Here is a 15,910-nt window from a genome sequence, read left to right as displayed (position 1 = left end):
CTCAGAGCTGCAGAGTAGAAGTATCTTTCCGTTCCAACACTGAAACCGTGTTTTGCAGAACAAGAGGGCTGTTTAATGAAGCGGCAGTGGGATCTTTCTGGCACCGTGGGGTCCTTCCCTGAGCTCCTGCACCTCACCCATGAAGTGGCATGAGGCATTCTTTCTGCGGCCCTTGTGAGCACAGTGGGACTCAGCCTGCTGGTTCCTTTCTCTCTCAGGGGCCTGCCCTGGCCATCCCAGCTCTTCCAGGTTTGACCTTCACCTTCCAAGCAGAGTCATGCAGAGTCCCTGGGTCTCCAGCCTTCTACAAGATACCAACTCGCTCTCAGAAATGAGAACTCATTAAAGTGAAGCATGGCTTAGTCATACCGTGTTTTTTAATTGTTTACTCTTCCCTGTCTTCTGCTTGCCTCTTCGTTATTCTCAGCCCTGGTTTCGGGACAGTGGAGGGTTCTCCAGCAATGTTGTGACAAGGTTTTGCTTTCTAGTGAATACGCTTGTTTGCAGACGTTATTGGAAGCTTTAAGAAAAAAAAATCTTAAACCAGTTCACTTAAAAATAGAGTCCATAGAACACTTTGCAGCGGACAGTTTCACACAGTAAAAGGCACGCTTTGTCTCCCTCAGGGCTCTGCTGATACTTCTCGGCTGCGGACGCCGCCCCGAGCGCCGTAGGATGTTGAGTCGCGTTCCTGGCCTCTGAGCACTAGATGACGACAACACCCCCCTGCTCCTGACTTGTGGCAACCACAGGTATCTCCAGGCATTGCCAGATGCCCTTTGGCGGGAGCATAAGCAACCTTGGTTGAGAACCGTTGCCCTGTAACCTTAGACCTGGCCCCTCGCAGCTTCTCTTGCTTGTCTCTTGCTTGCCTTCCTCTTCCCTTGGCATCACCAGGAGACATAGGCCGAGGGGGACGAACCGCCTTCACTGGCCTGTTGCAGTACACAGCAAAGAGGATTTGGGAGGGCTTTTTGTGGAGTATTTTGCATCTCGGAGGAAGGTTGAGTCATCAAATTGTAAGTCCAGTGACCTTTACCTTGCTGTAGAATGGCTGGTGTAGTTTTAATTATTGAAGGATTGTGGGGAGGATAAATATCTTGCTGTTATTTCCTTGACCACATTTCCTTTACCGTATGAAATTTTTTCCCCTCCTAAATTTTATAGAACCACAGATGTCTATATGGAGTCTGTGGTCTTTCAAACAGCATTTAGGCTGCAGTGTTATTGCTCTCTCAGGGAGGGGACAGAAACTGGTGTAGGTCTCCAGTACAGGTAGGATTCGGGTGGGCATTGGAAATTGGAAAAAGAGGGAAGGCATTCACATTCTCAGGTGGACGCTGGAATCCAGTGTGTGAGTTTTCCTGGGAAACCACTGAGTAGCCGCTGTGAAGCCCATGGTCAGGGGTAAGCCCTTATCATTGAGAAGCTGGGAAGCAAGCACGTGTTAGGTGGTCATGGAGCTGTGGTAGTCCCAAATGTGGGTCCAACTGAAGCCTAGGGGAACGTGATCTGTCAAAGTATTGTGGTTTCTGGCACCCTGCAGGTCTGCTCCTTGGGAGTGAATTATTTCAGTTGATAAGGGTCTGGCCATTTCTGGGTAGACCTAAAATGCAGTTTTAAGACTGGGAGGCTGAAGGAGAGAGCAGGGATGGCTCCCATGTTCCTGTGGTCCTCTTTGCGGGGTGCAGGCACAGCCGCTGGGGGCTCCCATGCTTGATGTGGTTCCTGCAGTACCCACACAGCAGGCTCCTCGTGGAGCAGGGGGTGAGAGTCTGAGAGTCTCTGGGCACAGGGGTGGATCCTTCCGGGATGCCTGGAGGCCTGCCCCGCTGGCTCTGGGGACCTTGCAGGCTCCTTTCTGGACTTTAGGCTTTCGTTCCATCCTGCAGCTCTTGCCTTGAACAGGAAACTGACGTCGCTCAGCTACTGTCAGCCTCTTAGCCTGTGCTCCCTTTTGCTTTTTTAATTTTAAAAAAATTTTCGAAGATTATTTATTTATTTGACAGAGAGATAGCACAATTAGGCAGAGCAGCAGGCAGAAGGAGAGGGGGAAGCAGGCTCTTTGCTAAGCAGGGAGCCCGATGTGGGGCTCGATCCCAGGACCCTGAGATCATGGCCTGAGCCGAAGGCAGTTGCTTACCGACAGAGCCACCCAGGTGCCCCTCTTCTCTTTTAACCAACAAAAATCTTAGGCTGAAATTTGAAAACTATTCATGCCAAAGGAAAGAATTAATCAGGGTTTGCTTTTTTAAACTACAAATGCTCCCCTGCCAGGATTCTGACATCCTCCGTGCCTGCTCAGGGACTGGCTTGGCCCTTCCATCGGCACTCAGCCCTTCTGAAGGAGCTCTGTTCTTGCCAGAGATCTTGGTTCGAGTCAGTACACATGACAGAGATCGCCTGGTTGCCTTGAACTGTGCTCCCTGTAGCTTTGTTCCTTACAACAGCCCTAGCATCGGCCCTTCTCATGGGGTGGAGCACATACTTGTGTCACTGGAGCTCCTCCTGCATCTGAAAATCTCATGAATTGCTTTAGGAGAGCAGAAGCATGCTTCTTCCAGTTAATATTTCATCTATTCTCATTTTTCAAAGAGGGGCTTCCAGTCATAGAACCTAAGCTCCAAGAAGTCAGGGGTTTGGGTCCGATCAGGTCCCTGCTGCATCTCTGGTTTCTAGAACCATATCTGGCACCCAGAACATTTGTGGAATGAAGAACAGCATAAAAACACACTCGTAGGCAAAGCAGCTGTGTAAGTTGCCAGAAAGTTGGGCATTATGTTTAAAAAATGGCCATTTTTGGTGCTTCATCAGTGTACCTAATGAAAAGATCTGATTCCTTCTGATATCTAAACTGTTCCATAGAAATACGCCTCATGCTGTTTTCATGTTGCTGTGCATACATACGCCCTGTCCAGGTGCCAGGTGCCCCCCATTACACAGAGCCCCGGTGTCACGGCCTCACCTTTACAGCCCAGCTCATCCGGTGTGCTTGCTGCTGGCCGTGTTTATGAAATACAGGAGATCAAATCCTTCAAGTGTGAAGTGTATGTAGCGTTCTCATTACTCTGTTTTTTAAAAAAGTGAGTTATCAAATCTGTTGAAATAGAATAAATCAGCTAGAACATTCTTGGATTAAAGAAAAGCGGTACTAATGGATGTATTTGCTATGCATTCCAATACTATTAATCCTGATGAGTTCAGCCTGGATTAATGTATGGCATGCTTTTCTTCAGGACCTCTGAGTTGGGCATTAACTGCTTATATACCAGGACAGGAAAGTGTGAGCAGAGTTTTGTGACATGAGCTTGGATCCAGTGTGGCCATGTTCACTTGACTGGACAGCCCAGAAAGCAGCAGTTCTCAAACCGCTTGGTCTTGGAACCCCCTTGTGCTCTGTCATTACAGACTATGGAGGACTTGAAGGAGCTTTGCTTATGTGGGTTGTATGTATAAATGTTTATCATGTTACAAATTAGAATTTAGAACAACTTCAAGTGTTTATATACTAATCCATCTAAAAATAACAACAATAAATCATTTTATTGTTAGCATAACATTTTTATGGAAAATATCTAGTTTCCAGAACAACAACAAAAGAAAATTAGTAAGAGTAGCGTTGTTTTATATACTTACCAATCTCTTTAATGTTCAGCTTAATTGAAGACAACTTGATTCTTATGTCTGATTATGCATCAGTCGGTTTTGATGTGTTGTTTTAGTTGTAATATATAAAGAAAATGTGACCTTGGATAGGTACTTGGAAAAGGAAGAGGACTTCGGGAGTCTTTATGGACAATTATGGGTATTCTTTTTTGATACTGCACGAAAACTTGAAAGGAGATAGTTGGTTCCACAGTAGAATCTGAAACCATATTGACAGGCTTTTTTTTTTTTTTTTTTTTACTGGAAAATGGATCTGTTTTATACTTAAAAAAAAAAATCCATTTTCTCCTTTGAATCAGTCATTTGTCCATGTATGATTTTGTTTCAGTGAATTACTGTCTTAATGAATTATACAGATCTTCCAGAGGTGGACAGATTTTATCATGTAATTGTTTTCTAAAAATCACATTTGTTAGTATCACCACCAGTATCATCAGAAAACTCTCTAAGTTTTGAGAAACTTTCAAGTTCTGGGTGACGGATGCAAGTTTCCCAAAATTTTAAGTTGTTTGTTTGTTTGTTTGAAAGCTCAAATTTATCAATGGCAACCAACATTATCGGTTGTTTTTCTTCTAGATTCTGCTCCTTTTATTCCAGATAGAGATCCGATCATGGCTCTTGGCTCTCTCCCTTCCCCGGAGAACAAAGTGTAGTTTTCTTGGCTTGGCCACAAGGGCGTGGATGACTTTGCCCCCATCTCCCAGCGCTTTGACAGTTTCCAGCCTTGTTTCCAGCCTCCACAGTTTTTTGTTTTGTTTTCTCATTCACTTAAAACCATACACATTTATTGTCTTCCAGTTCTGGATGGAGATCAGAAGTCCGAAATAGGTCTCAGCAGGCTCAGGTCCGGGTGTTGGCAGGGATGTGCTCCATTCCTAAGACTCTGGAGAGAATCTGGCTCCTCGTCCTTCCCAGCTTACAGAGGCTGCCTGCCTACCTTGACTCCTGGTCCCCTGACACGTTCAGAACCAGGATGGCTGACGGGGTCTCTCACATTGCATCCCTCTGACACTGACTCTCCTGCTTTCTCTTCTATCTTGTAGGGACCCTCACTGATTCTATCAGAAAATCTTCCTATCTCAAGGTCAGCTGATTAGCATGTTTATTCCTCTTACAACCTTAATTCCTCCTTGCCATGTAACCTAACATAGTCACAAGTTCCTGGATTTGGGATTTGGATTTTTGAGGGGGTGGGCAGTATTCTTCTTGCTGTCACATTCAAGCCACTCTGTTTTTACATTCAGCTCCTGCTCTGTATGTGTTGGCTAGACTCATCTTCTAAACATTACGTCATCGCATAAGCCTCTTCTCAACTCTCCAGGTGGAGCCCGCGGAGGTAGAGACCCCCATGTGAGCCACACCATCTTGGTGCCCTTGTCGCGGAAATGCATCTGTATGTCGGTCTCCCCTGCTGGACCGTGGCCCTCTCAGGACCCTTGTGGAGCTTGGCGCATGAGAGGGAACAAGCAGTGTGTTGTTTGTTCTGGGCTGTGTTTGAGATGCTACCGAATGAATATCAGTTTCTTGGTATGATAATAGTCCTTTGAGGGACTACACTTCCGTAGGAGAGTGCTGTTCTCTGGAGTTACCAAAGTGCTTAGAGGTCAAGTGTCATGGTAGCTATCATAGCTCACTCTCAAGTGGCTTCTGAGAACAGTTTATATTTATATAAAGATAAAGCAGATAATGGTAAATGTTAAATATTGGTAAATGTAGGTGAAGACTCTGTAAATGTTCATTTAACTTTTCTGAGGCTTTGGACGTTTTCAGAACAGAAGGGGAGGAGAATGGAGTATTGATGTGGAATGAGTGCGGGTGAGGATGGAGTCGGATTTCGGTTGTGGGAGATCCGTGTGCTGCTGCCGAGGTTCTGGAACTCTCCGCGTTGGTTCGCATCTTCGTGGGCCTCTTTGGCATACTGATAATCCTCTCTGGGTTCACAGTGGTGCAGATTGTATTCAGGAGGCTTCATTAGACGCCTCCAGCTCCTGGGCAAGCACATGAGTGTGCGAAGTAGAAATGGTAAGATGGAGGAAATGAAGGACTATGTGCTGCTCCTCAACGAGCCTCTTCCTAGGATGCCCCCCGCGAAGGTGACTGGTCCCACTTGCAGACAGTGGCGACTGCAATCACTCGATCGCATTTGTTGTGGGACTGTAGGGCACTCCCCCAGCTCATCACGAGAGCGCACATCCTATGTTTAGAGCATCCCAGTCCATCCTGATGTCTGCCGAGCAGGGCTACACTTGAGCCCACTGGGCTGCTGCTCTGGGAGAGTCTGCTGCAAAATGCCATTCACGGATGGTGTCCCCCTGTTTCCTGAAGGACCCAGCTGAGGCTGTCTGCCTCTGCTGGTCTCAGTGCTCAATGCCATGTTCAGAGGGGGGATTCACTCCCCTCACAGCTCCTGGCGAGGGCCTCAGAGCTTGTACTCACCTGCCCCTTTGTCCTAGATCTGTGGAGGTGGCCTGTCTGGGTGATGCTTTGATACCATCCTTGTTTGAGATAGGATCATCACTGATGGAGGTCACGTGGTAGGATCGCTGGTTTGGAAGCCACCTTGTCCAGTTTCCTGTCTTGTTACCCACCCAGTGGTGCTTCGCTCCGACCCTCACCTTCCCAGCCACCATGCCATTCATCTTTGTAAGGTGGGATGTCCTTCCTGTTGCTGAGCAGGATGGAGTCATCCCTCATTGTCGCAGCCAAAGGTGTGGCGGTTCTGGGAACCAACCTGATGGGGCCTAAATGACTCTTCTTTGCTTTCCAGGAGCAAGAAGCTCCCATCTCATCCCTCCTGAGACGTCTTTGCTCCAGAAACCAGGTGATCCTCAGGTGACGAGGTGACGAGTTCTTACATCCTATTTCAGGTACAGTCTGCCCATCTGCACCCCAGCAGGACGGTCTCTTGGGTGCTAGAATATATTGTCCATTTCGTCCTTCTGTTGGCTGTTGACTTTATAGGTTAAGGGACAGCTACACTCTATGTCATCATCTTTTAAAGTTTATGACTACTCTGCCTTTTCAGAGTCCTCTAGGTCTTCAGGCCCATCCACTCAACAGAAGACAGATGTTTCTCCTCGCTTTCATGGTTTTATTGAATTCCTACATTTCCTTCAAACAGAACTCGAAATACCCTGCTGATGGCAAGGCTTCTGAGCAGAGGCCACTGAGGCGTGCTGTGGAGAGATCTGCCAGAGCCTGCCCCTCCATCCTGGTGTAGATGCTGGTGTGCGGCGTGGTGTGTGGGACTTGGTGGGACCTGCTCTGGGCCAGGGCCCCTGTGCAGCAGTCCTGATGCACTGTGCTGTGGTCCTGCCTTTAACTCTTGGAGCCTTTGCTTCGCAAGGTCAAGGGCTGGCTCCAGTTGCCTTCCTGCTCTCAAGATTTTCCTCTTGCTTCTACCCCCTCATTCCTCAGATTTTCCCTCTTTTACTTAGGGATCTTCCTGTAGCTTGTTCTTGGGTTCAGGTGCTATAGTGATCTGCCATAGGTCAGTGTATTTCGGGCGGGTCCTTGGAGCCCCAGGGTCCTGAGGGAGCCAAGGAGCCAGGCAGGGAGGGTGGGGGAAGGTCAGGGCTAGCCACTGGGGTGCAGTGTCTCCTGCCTGTCTGTGTCAGAGTGGTTCCAGTTTTATCTGATTCTCACAGTTGGGTTCAGCAGAGGAGGTGGTTTGGGAAAGAAGGGTTTTTCTATTAAAATAGTTAAAAGCTATCGCTCCGGTTATTTTTTGATAGAAGTAACAAGTTCACCAAGTATGGGCACTTCATTGTTATTGTCACTATTTTGTGTATTAAAAAAAATGGAGGTAAAGTTTTTTCAGGCATGTGTGTTTATAAAAGAACCTCACCTGATGCTTCTCTCTCTGTCTCACATTCTTACAATCCTTTGAGCCATTCAGACTCTTAATTCCAAATATAGCTCTATCAAGAATGCACCTATAATCAAGGTCATCTTTCATCAGAGGGACTTTGCAGGGGATATGGCCAATGACCTTTGCCACAGGGAAGCATCTTCAAAGCAGGTGGTCTTGAAATTAGGAGGGGTCCCCATGGCTTCTATGTCCTTGGGAGACTCCCTGCTTGTTAATGAGGCTATTGCAACTGGTCAATGTCAGAACAAAGGTGTAGGTTACCAGGTGCACTTTTGCGAAGACAATCAGGAAAGCTGGATCCTTGCCAGCAGGGTCATGGGAGGCTATCCGGCGTTGTGCCAGAAGCCACTGTGGACCTCGGATGTCCTTTTCTTTCCTTCTCCTTTCAGGTCTTATTTAGTAAAAGTGCTTAGAGTGAGTTCATTCTGTACTCTTCCTCGTCTTCCTGCGATAGGCAGATGTGTCTGTGCTGTCTTAACAGACTATTTTAGAACCACCTCTTCCTGTTACCCAATACCAGAGCTTGGCCTGTGTGTGGGGGGTTGGTGCTGAGTGTTTCTTGGGGTGAAAAGTCTACATCAGATCTGTTTCTCGGATCAGGACACTGTGACAGAATGTGTGGGGAAGCCATCCTTGGTTCTCAGGCCCTTGGGCATGTGTCGTGAACTGCACCTAAATCAGGGGAATTCACAACCTACTAGAAACCACCAGGAGGTAGGCCCTTCTTGAGTGAAGAGAGTCCTACCAGGTGCCAGATGGTGACAGAGGGGGTACGCCCCCTGGAGGCTTTTTGGTCTCTGCCACACTGGTTTGTGCTCCTTGGTTCATCATAACCGTCTTCCTGCCCAGAGGGCAGGCCACCAGGTCGCTTGGTTCCCTTCCCTGGTGTTTCCTCAGCACCTAGAAGGGCGGGGAGGCATAGAGTAGGCCTAAGGCAAATATTTGCTGGATGGTTAGATGGTTGCTTTAGTCTTCCTTCCCAGACTGTGTGCAGTCTGAGCCCAGGGCCAGTGCATTTCTTACCTTTGTTTCTCCTATAACTCCCAGCTCCCAGGAGAGTGGCCCGGGGCAGTCACGCCATTCTGTCAAAAATGACACAATAGTCACTTAATGCATGCCATTTTTCCAGAGGAGGAAATGGCTTTCAGATCACTTAGACTTCAAGAAAAAATAGTTGCAGGTCAAGGAAACGTCAACTCCACCATTAAAACAGAGAAAGTTAAAGAAATGTTGGGCTCTGGTTTTTAGCTTCTTGAAGATTTAAAGAGAGAACGGATGCGGACTCATTCTCTGCCTCATGACTGGACCACGGGAGGATAACAAACCACCAACCCGGAGGCCTGAAACAACACCCATCTGTTGTTTCATTGTTCCTGTGGTCAGAAGTCAGGGCACGGCTTGGCTCACAAGCCTGGAGTCAAGGTGTTGACTATGGTTTGGTTTTTATTTGGAGGCGTGGCTGGGGTAGAAGCTGCTTCTAAGCTCCCTCAGGTTGTTGGGCAAATCCATGTCCTCAAGGTTGTAGGACCCCAGAGTCCTGGCCTTTTGCTGGCTGACATTCATGGCCATGTGGCTTTTCCAAGTGTGTCTCCTTGGTTCAGTAATCTGGCAAGGAGAGGCTGCTAGCAAGATGGAGCCTGATGTCATGTCACATAATCTCCGAGTGATATCAGCACCGTTGCCACGTTCTGCTGACTAAAAGCAAGTCCCAGTTCCCCCACACACTCAGGGAAGCACCAGGAGTGGATCGTGGGGCCACCTTAAGAGATCGCCGACCACAGATCACCTTTACTTGCTCCTTGAAAAGTGACTGCCATCCACTGTCCATTTTTATGGAAAGTTATTTTAAAATGCTCCTTTGTTTTCTCCAAAATGACCCATGATTTAAATCCTTTAAAGGATCACAACTCTATAGGATCCATTCATTCTTCTAACCCACTCGGATGTCCTCTGTGCTGTCCTGACCCTGCTGTGTGGGTGGGGGTTGCCCCCATAGCGCTCCACTCCACAGCAGGAATGTCAGGTGAAGTTGCTGTTTGTGGAACCTGGCTTTGGATTCCACAGTCCAAGCTGGTCTGGAACCCGGCTGCAGTTTGTCACAATGTTTGTGTAGGGAAATGTGGTCCTGAGTCTCAAGTGTGACTGACTGGCTGTGAATTTTAAAAGGCAAGACGCCTTCCCCCAAATTTTTTTTCTGTGGCAGTGTCTATGTAGACAGTGTTATTTGGGGCCTAAGTTGTGATGTCTGTGGATTACCCTCTAAAAATTCCTTAAAAATAACATGAGTCTGTGCTGTGTCTCCTCATTCTCTGGAGATGTGGACCCTGATTGTTATAAAGCAGTCACCAAAGAACGGAGAATTTCATGAAGGGCAGTCTGAATGATTGACTATTGTTACATGGAGAGGCTGTGGGGTCACATTCAGGTAGCATTCCGTAGGGGACAGGGTGATCAGATTGCCCTGGAGTCTTCTGTGAAACACAGCAGGTGGTGCTGCCTGGGATAGAGGCTGCATCGGTGCTCCATTCCGCACGCGGCAGGAGCCCCCGCACACAGAATTCTGCTCTCTTGTCTGGTGCAAGGAGCGACACTTGTCCAACTTCCTGGGCTGCCTTGTCCACCTGATGGCAGCCTGACCCGCTGGCAGTCCTCCGCCAGCATTTGGTGGTTTGCTCCAGCATTTTGTGGTGCACAGAACTCTGTGGAACTGGCCATTTGCTTCCGGGGCCTCAGAGTCATTTCTCGCCCAGAGAACGGAGACCATTCTGGCCCCACATACTGGGGATTTCCTCCCAGTATATTCCGGAAGGTAGATGAGTGCAGCAGGTCATTGCCAGACTTCAGCAGGGAAGGTGGCCGGCCGCACAAGGAGGCTGTGACGTCTCTTTCAACATTTACATGCTTTTCTTTTTGGGATGAGGGCTTGCGATTTTGGCTACTGGTAAAGTGTCATTACAGGAAGACCAACCATAAAATGCGGCATTTCCTGCTGAGGGGTTATTCGTGTATGACATATGCCACATAGATAATTCCCATGGTAACTGTGGGTGTGTGGAGTCTGTGTATCTCCGGGCTCTTTGAGGAGAAAGCCCAGACAGGGAGCAAATGGCAGGTGAATGTGAAAGATTAGAGCCTTTGCTTGTGCAAAAGTGCTTTATTAGTCGGATTAAAATATCGTGCTCAAAGGCAAACATAATTGATTTGCTCCCCAGAGAAAGAAGGCTGAGCCACGAGCAGTCAGCTGTCCCGGTGCTGTTTCCCTCTCCACTCTGTCCTTCATGACAAGACCAGAGCAATCCTTCCAAGAGAAGTTTTTCGAGATGGTCTTCCTTTGCTTAAAAATTTCACATCTGAGTGTCAGTTTCTCAGCTGGCCATTCAAGACTCTGGTAAATGGACGGTCCTGCCCCACCCGCCTGTCCACTATGGTCACGCCACTTCACCTGGGTCGTCTGATGTGTGTCACAAGCAGTTCAGTGTGCCTTTGCCTTCCCTCCCTGGTCACCTCAGCAGTGACATGTAACCCACAAGACGAACTTGCGTCCCTCATGGGTACACAGAACATGCACAAAAACACACATGCCTACGAGTGTCTCTCTTTCAGCCACTACAAGCTCTGAAGAACCTCCGAATCACTCCTTTTTTTTCCCCCTTAAATCTCTTCTTTGGAACCCATGTTGCCTTTTCTGGTTTCAGTCTGCTTCCCCAAATTTGATACAGACTTAGGCTCAGAGGATGTGTAGGAATAAGGCTGGTAAGAGGTACGACCAGGTCTGCCTATGACGAATCCTTTACTCGTGGCTATTTCTCTAGGTTAAAAAAAATAGCTGAATATTGATAATTTCATATGGTTCAACCTAATCCTGTGTTAAAGACTATTTAATTAAACTCCATGGCTTATAGCACTGGGGGACTCTTCCCGTCCTGGAGGTAGGGGTTGATAAAGGTTGTGGAAGAATTTCTTCTTTGTTTTCTGGGTCAGCCCTGAGTGGGTTCCTTTCTTTTCACATTCACTTTTGGAAATTTCCAAACATGCACAGATGTAGGGAGAAAGCATAATGAAATCCCATGTACTCAATTATTCACATCTCCCAGGTAGACTCTTGACATGGATTTGACTTGTCTTTGGACGCTTATGCCTTCCTTTTTTTCCACTTGTTTGTTTGTTGGTTTTATTAGAATATTTCCTTCCCCTTAACTCAAGCAGTCAACACTCAGAAAAAATTATCCATATGCAGAAAATAAAAAATGTCCTTAATCACCTGTTGAGAGACAACTACTTCAGTTTCCCTTCCAGGCCATTCGTTATATAAAGTCATATTCAGTATGTCATTATTATTTCCCAGAGGTGCTATTTCATGTTTATCTCTCTCTCTTTCTCTCTCTCTCTTTTTTTTTTTTTTTTTTTTTGACACTTTCTCCCTGCTTTTTTCAGGGATGTAGTATCTCCAACATAATATCTAATCCATCTGCTTTGGCCTGTTCTTTCTAACACATACTTTTCTAAGCCTTGCTGTCTGTATGCTTTCCAGAACTTTCCTTGAAGCCTTGGTTGGGCGCTGGAACCCAAACTACCCACCTTTCCTCACTCCCAAATAAAGTTCCTATTGCCTCAAAGCCCATGGGTCCTGCCCAGCAGCTGAAGGGAAGTAGGTGGATTATGTTAATTTACTCCACCATGTGAATAACTAATTGACTTAATTTTTACAGAGGAGTTGTCATTCAAGAAGAGGGTGTTACTTAACCCTTGTGAATCTATTATTTGTAGGATCAGGTGACACATTAAGAATTGTCAGCAGCATGGAGAATAAGTTTGGTCAAAGTTGAGTCCGTTTGGCACCTGGCATAGATAGGGTTTCTGGAATCCAATGCATGCATGCATATATATACACACACACACACACACACACACACATACACACACACATATGTGCATATGTGCATATATATATATGCATATGTGCATGTGCATAAACTGCCTTCTAAACTCCACTCTTACTCTCCTGAGAGGAGTTACAATTGCTACTGTTGGTCTCTGATGGGGATTAAATGAATTTGCAATGTGTTTCTGTTGAGGAGCTGGTGTAGAATGTTCCTTGTTTCCCAAGAACCCTAACGCCTTTGTGAGTCTGTTCTCTAGCTCAGTTCAAGGAGCTGGACCTGATTTTTCACAGCTGCTTTGTCTACCTTGGAACCAGTGCATTTCTAGAAATCCAGGTTTTTTCATAGAGTTGCTTGTGACCATGGGAAGATGGGGAAGCGTGGAAATTTACTGGAGCTTGGCGTCTAAATCTGAGAACTACCCGGGTTTGTTGAGTGAATGCATTAGTAAATGTAAAAATAATGGGACTGTAAGTGTGCAGTGAAAGATCAGTTTTGTGTGGAATCCTCTGCTTTGCTCCAGGTCTAGATGCCAGTTCTCCTTGTGCTTTTTGTAAGAGGACGGTTCTGAAAGAAGCTGCAGAAAACTCTTTCATGATACCTTGGAGGCCTAGAGAATTAAAGAAGCAATGTTGTGGTAGTAAGTTTGAATTCTGATATTAGGGTAACTTTATTTAAGACATTGCTTTTCTACTTGAGAGACAAACATATAACAGCTTTTAAGGCCCAAGTGAAGTGCTTAGCAGTTCATGTAAAGCTGACTTAATGGAATCCCCCACTCTGCAGGACCAGGCTCCTATTCAGTTCTGGTTAATCAGCGTTGTACTAGAGATGCCGACAGAGTTTGTAGATCACTTGGCTTCAGATTCCAGATACAGAACATTTTTGTCACGTACTGCAAAAATAGGTATGATTAAAGGCATGTGTCAGAGGAGCTCTGAGTTCCTGATGGAATGCGTGTTTTTGTCGTAATGCATTTCTGTACACAGGGCCAGGGCCTCTGTCCTGATAAAGGACAGCCTTCCCTAGTGATGGAAATGCCATCCAGAGACATAACTACTGACTCATTACATCCTGTTGGCTTGAGGAGGAGCATTTCTAGATTGTATCTGGGTATCTGGTTTTTGTGAAAACGTGCTTAGTAGTCCTTCCCCTCGCTTCTTGTTTTTTATATCATTCTTCAATTTGAGTAGATAATATTGAAAAGATTTGACTATAGCTAAGTTAGGCAAATATCTGTGTCAAAGCCTCGCTTAAAGACAGCCCTGACGACAGGAACACTTCGCTGATGGGGACTGCCTGCCTTCTGTTACTGGGAAGCAGAGACAGCTGACAGACTGCAAATTGATATCTTGAAGAAAGAAATGAGAATGAGGAATGCCACACCAGAATGCCTACTGGTGTGGCAATAATAGCAGCTCTTTGCATTGGAAGAATAATGGATTTGGTTTTTCAGTGAGATCCTTAATGCATTGTCTCATTTGACCCTCAGATGTACCTGCAACAGTGGGACAACAGTGCTGTCTCATCTTTAGATCTGGAAACTGAGGAGCACCTGGGTGGCTCAGTGGGTTAAGCCTCTGCCTTCAGCCCAGGTCATAATCTCAGCATCCTGGGATCGAACCCACATCGGGCTCTTAGCTCAGCAGGAAGCCTGCTTCCCTCTCCCTCTCTGCCTTCCTCTCTGCCTATTTGTGATCTCTCTCTCTCTCTCTGCCAAATAAATAAATAAAATCTTTTTAAAAAATCTTTAAAACAGATAATAAGATTTGGAAACTGAGAACCCCAAACACTGATTTAAAGATAATGAATTACAAAACCCTAGGCTGAGGGTGTGACAGGTACTCAAACTGTCCCACCATGGGGTGGAGCCGGGAAGCTGTCCCTCAAGGCGAGACAGGAGGTGGGGATAGAGCACACCCCGTAACATTTTCCTGTGAGGAAAATGGGAATTGTTTCAAGGCTTCGTAGAGAAGACTATGTTGCTTAGGCTGGATTTGAACCCAACTGACAACTTTTTACATTTTTATTTGTTTGAAGAAACAGAGACATACTCTTTAGTAACTCGGAGCATTAACTAGTCAGCCGACAAAATCTCTTTTGATAGAGAGACCCTCCTAAGTTGTTGGAGAGTAATGGCGGTGATTACCTAAGATGACGGTCGGTTTCCTATCTGCTTCCTAACACCGAGTGTCTGCTGTGGGTGCTCTGTAGGATGTGGTCCTGTGAACACTGCTCCGTGCATCCTGTGTGCTGGGGATGAGGAGTGCTTGGGCGCCATTCTCCTGGTGGGATACATAGAGACCTTTCCCTCCGCCAGTCAGCCCTGCCTCCTGTCCCTGCTTCTCTCCTGTACCAGCTCTCCACACCGTCCATGCCTGTTCTCCAAACCTGCAGATCCTACTTCAGAGGATGGGGCAAGTCTTTGGGGCAGAAAGATTTGGGCTTGACCCCTGATTCCATTGTTCACTGGCTACATGCTCTTCGGCAAGTTACCTGGGAGAAAGTCACGGGAATGACTTGGTCTATGGTGGGCTGGGCATCATTCATTTAAAAAATCTTATCATGTGATTCTCTTGCACACCCACGGTTGTGAATGACTGTGTTCTGGTAATGCTGGGTTTCCTTATTTCTGGAATGCAGAATATTGCCAGATAGATAAGGTAGTGTGAAGATTAAATGAAATAATTTATCTAAGGGATCTTTCATTTGGCTGATGTCCCAAAATGTTAGTTGTTATTAACTAGTGCTATTTGTTTTCTGCTTTAAAAAGTTAACACATCTCATCACAGGCATTACGACAAATACAGAAACGAAGAAAACAACCCGTAATCTGAAAGATTATCTCAGTGTTTTGGTCCTTTACATACCCCTCCCCCTCACCTACATGCTCACTGGGATAATAAAATGGGCTTGATATTTTCCCAGAACATTAAAGCTGTTGAAAACGCTTGTCTGTCTGCATACCATTTCGGCAACAGATTTGCCCATGACAGATCTTGTTCTAGTTCTTTGGTTAGTATGGCACTGTCCACTCTCAGCGCCATGGGTGGGTGATCTGCTTGGGTCTGTGTGCTTCGTGAGCTCATGGGGCTGTGGCACCATTCACAGCTACCATGGAGCTTGGTTCCCTGTGCCTTTGTGTTCCTTGCCTGGCTGAGGGGCCCTCTCATGGTCAGGGTCTGCATCCCTGTTCGCCTTGCTCTTTGCCATTTCTGCTTTGGAAGCTCTCTTGAGTACTTTCCTGTTCCCTGGCTGACTTCCTGACCTGTGCCTGGAAGCTGTGCTGCACCCCAGGTGGGTCCCCATGGCCTCCTCCTGGCCTGACCCCCTGTGGCTTGGAAGTCAAGACCGAGAGGCGAAACCTCTACTTTGCTGCCTCCTCCTGCTTCCCTCCGTCCAGCAGCTCTGCTCCACTGTGCAGACAGACTCAGAGCTTATGGCCATGTGTCAGGCTGTCCACACTGCTGCTGATGGGACGTCAGAAACTTCC

The 15,910-nt window shown here is 46.7% G+C and overlaps 1 protein-coding gene across 5 annotated transcripts in view; it reads left to right on the top strand.

Moving 5' to 3' along the window:
- The window catches only part of SLC7A1 (solute carrier family 7 member 1), a 73,851-nt gene that overhangs the window by 30,698 nt on the left and 27,243 nt on the right, over positions 1-15,910 (top strand). For 4 of the 5 annotated variants that reach the window (XM_032879983.1, XM_032879984.1, XM_032879985.1 and 1 more), the window contains exon 2: positions 6,434-6,533. The gene's annotated coding sequence lies outside the window, so the exon portion shown is untranslated. Of the gene's footprint in view, positions 1-674; positions 753-6,433; positions 6,534-15,910 lie in introns of those variants that run through there. The other variant, XM_032879982.1, reaches the window with a different exon arrangement.

Source organism: Lontra canadensis, unplaced genomic scaffold, assembly GCF_010015895.1.
Source record: "Lontra canadensis isolate GAN:19392208 unplaced genomic scaffold, GSC_riverotter_1.0 scaffold67, whole genome shotgun sequence".
NCBI classification, from domain to species: domain Eukaryota; kingdom Metazoa; phylum Chordata; class Mammalia; order Carnivora; family Mustelidae; genus Lontra; species Lontra canadensis.
The sequence above is the reverse complement of the archived record's forward strand: the minus strand, read 5'-3'. Positions and strand labels throughout refer to the sequence as shown.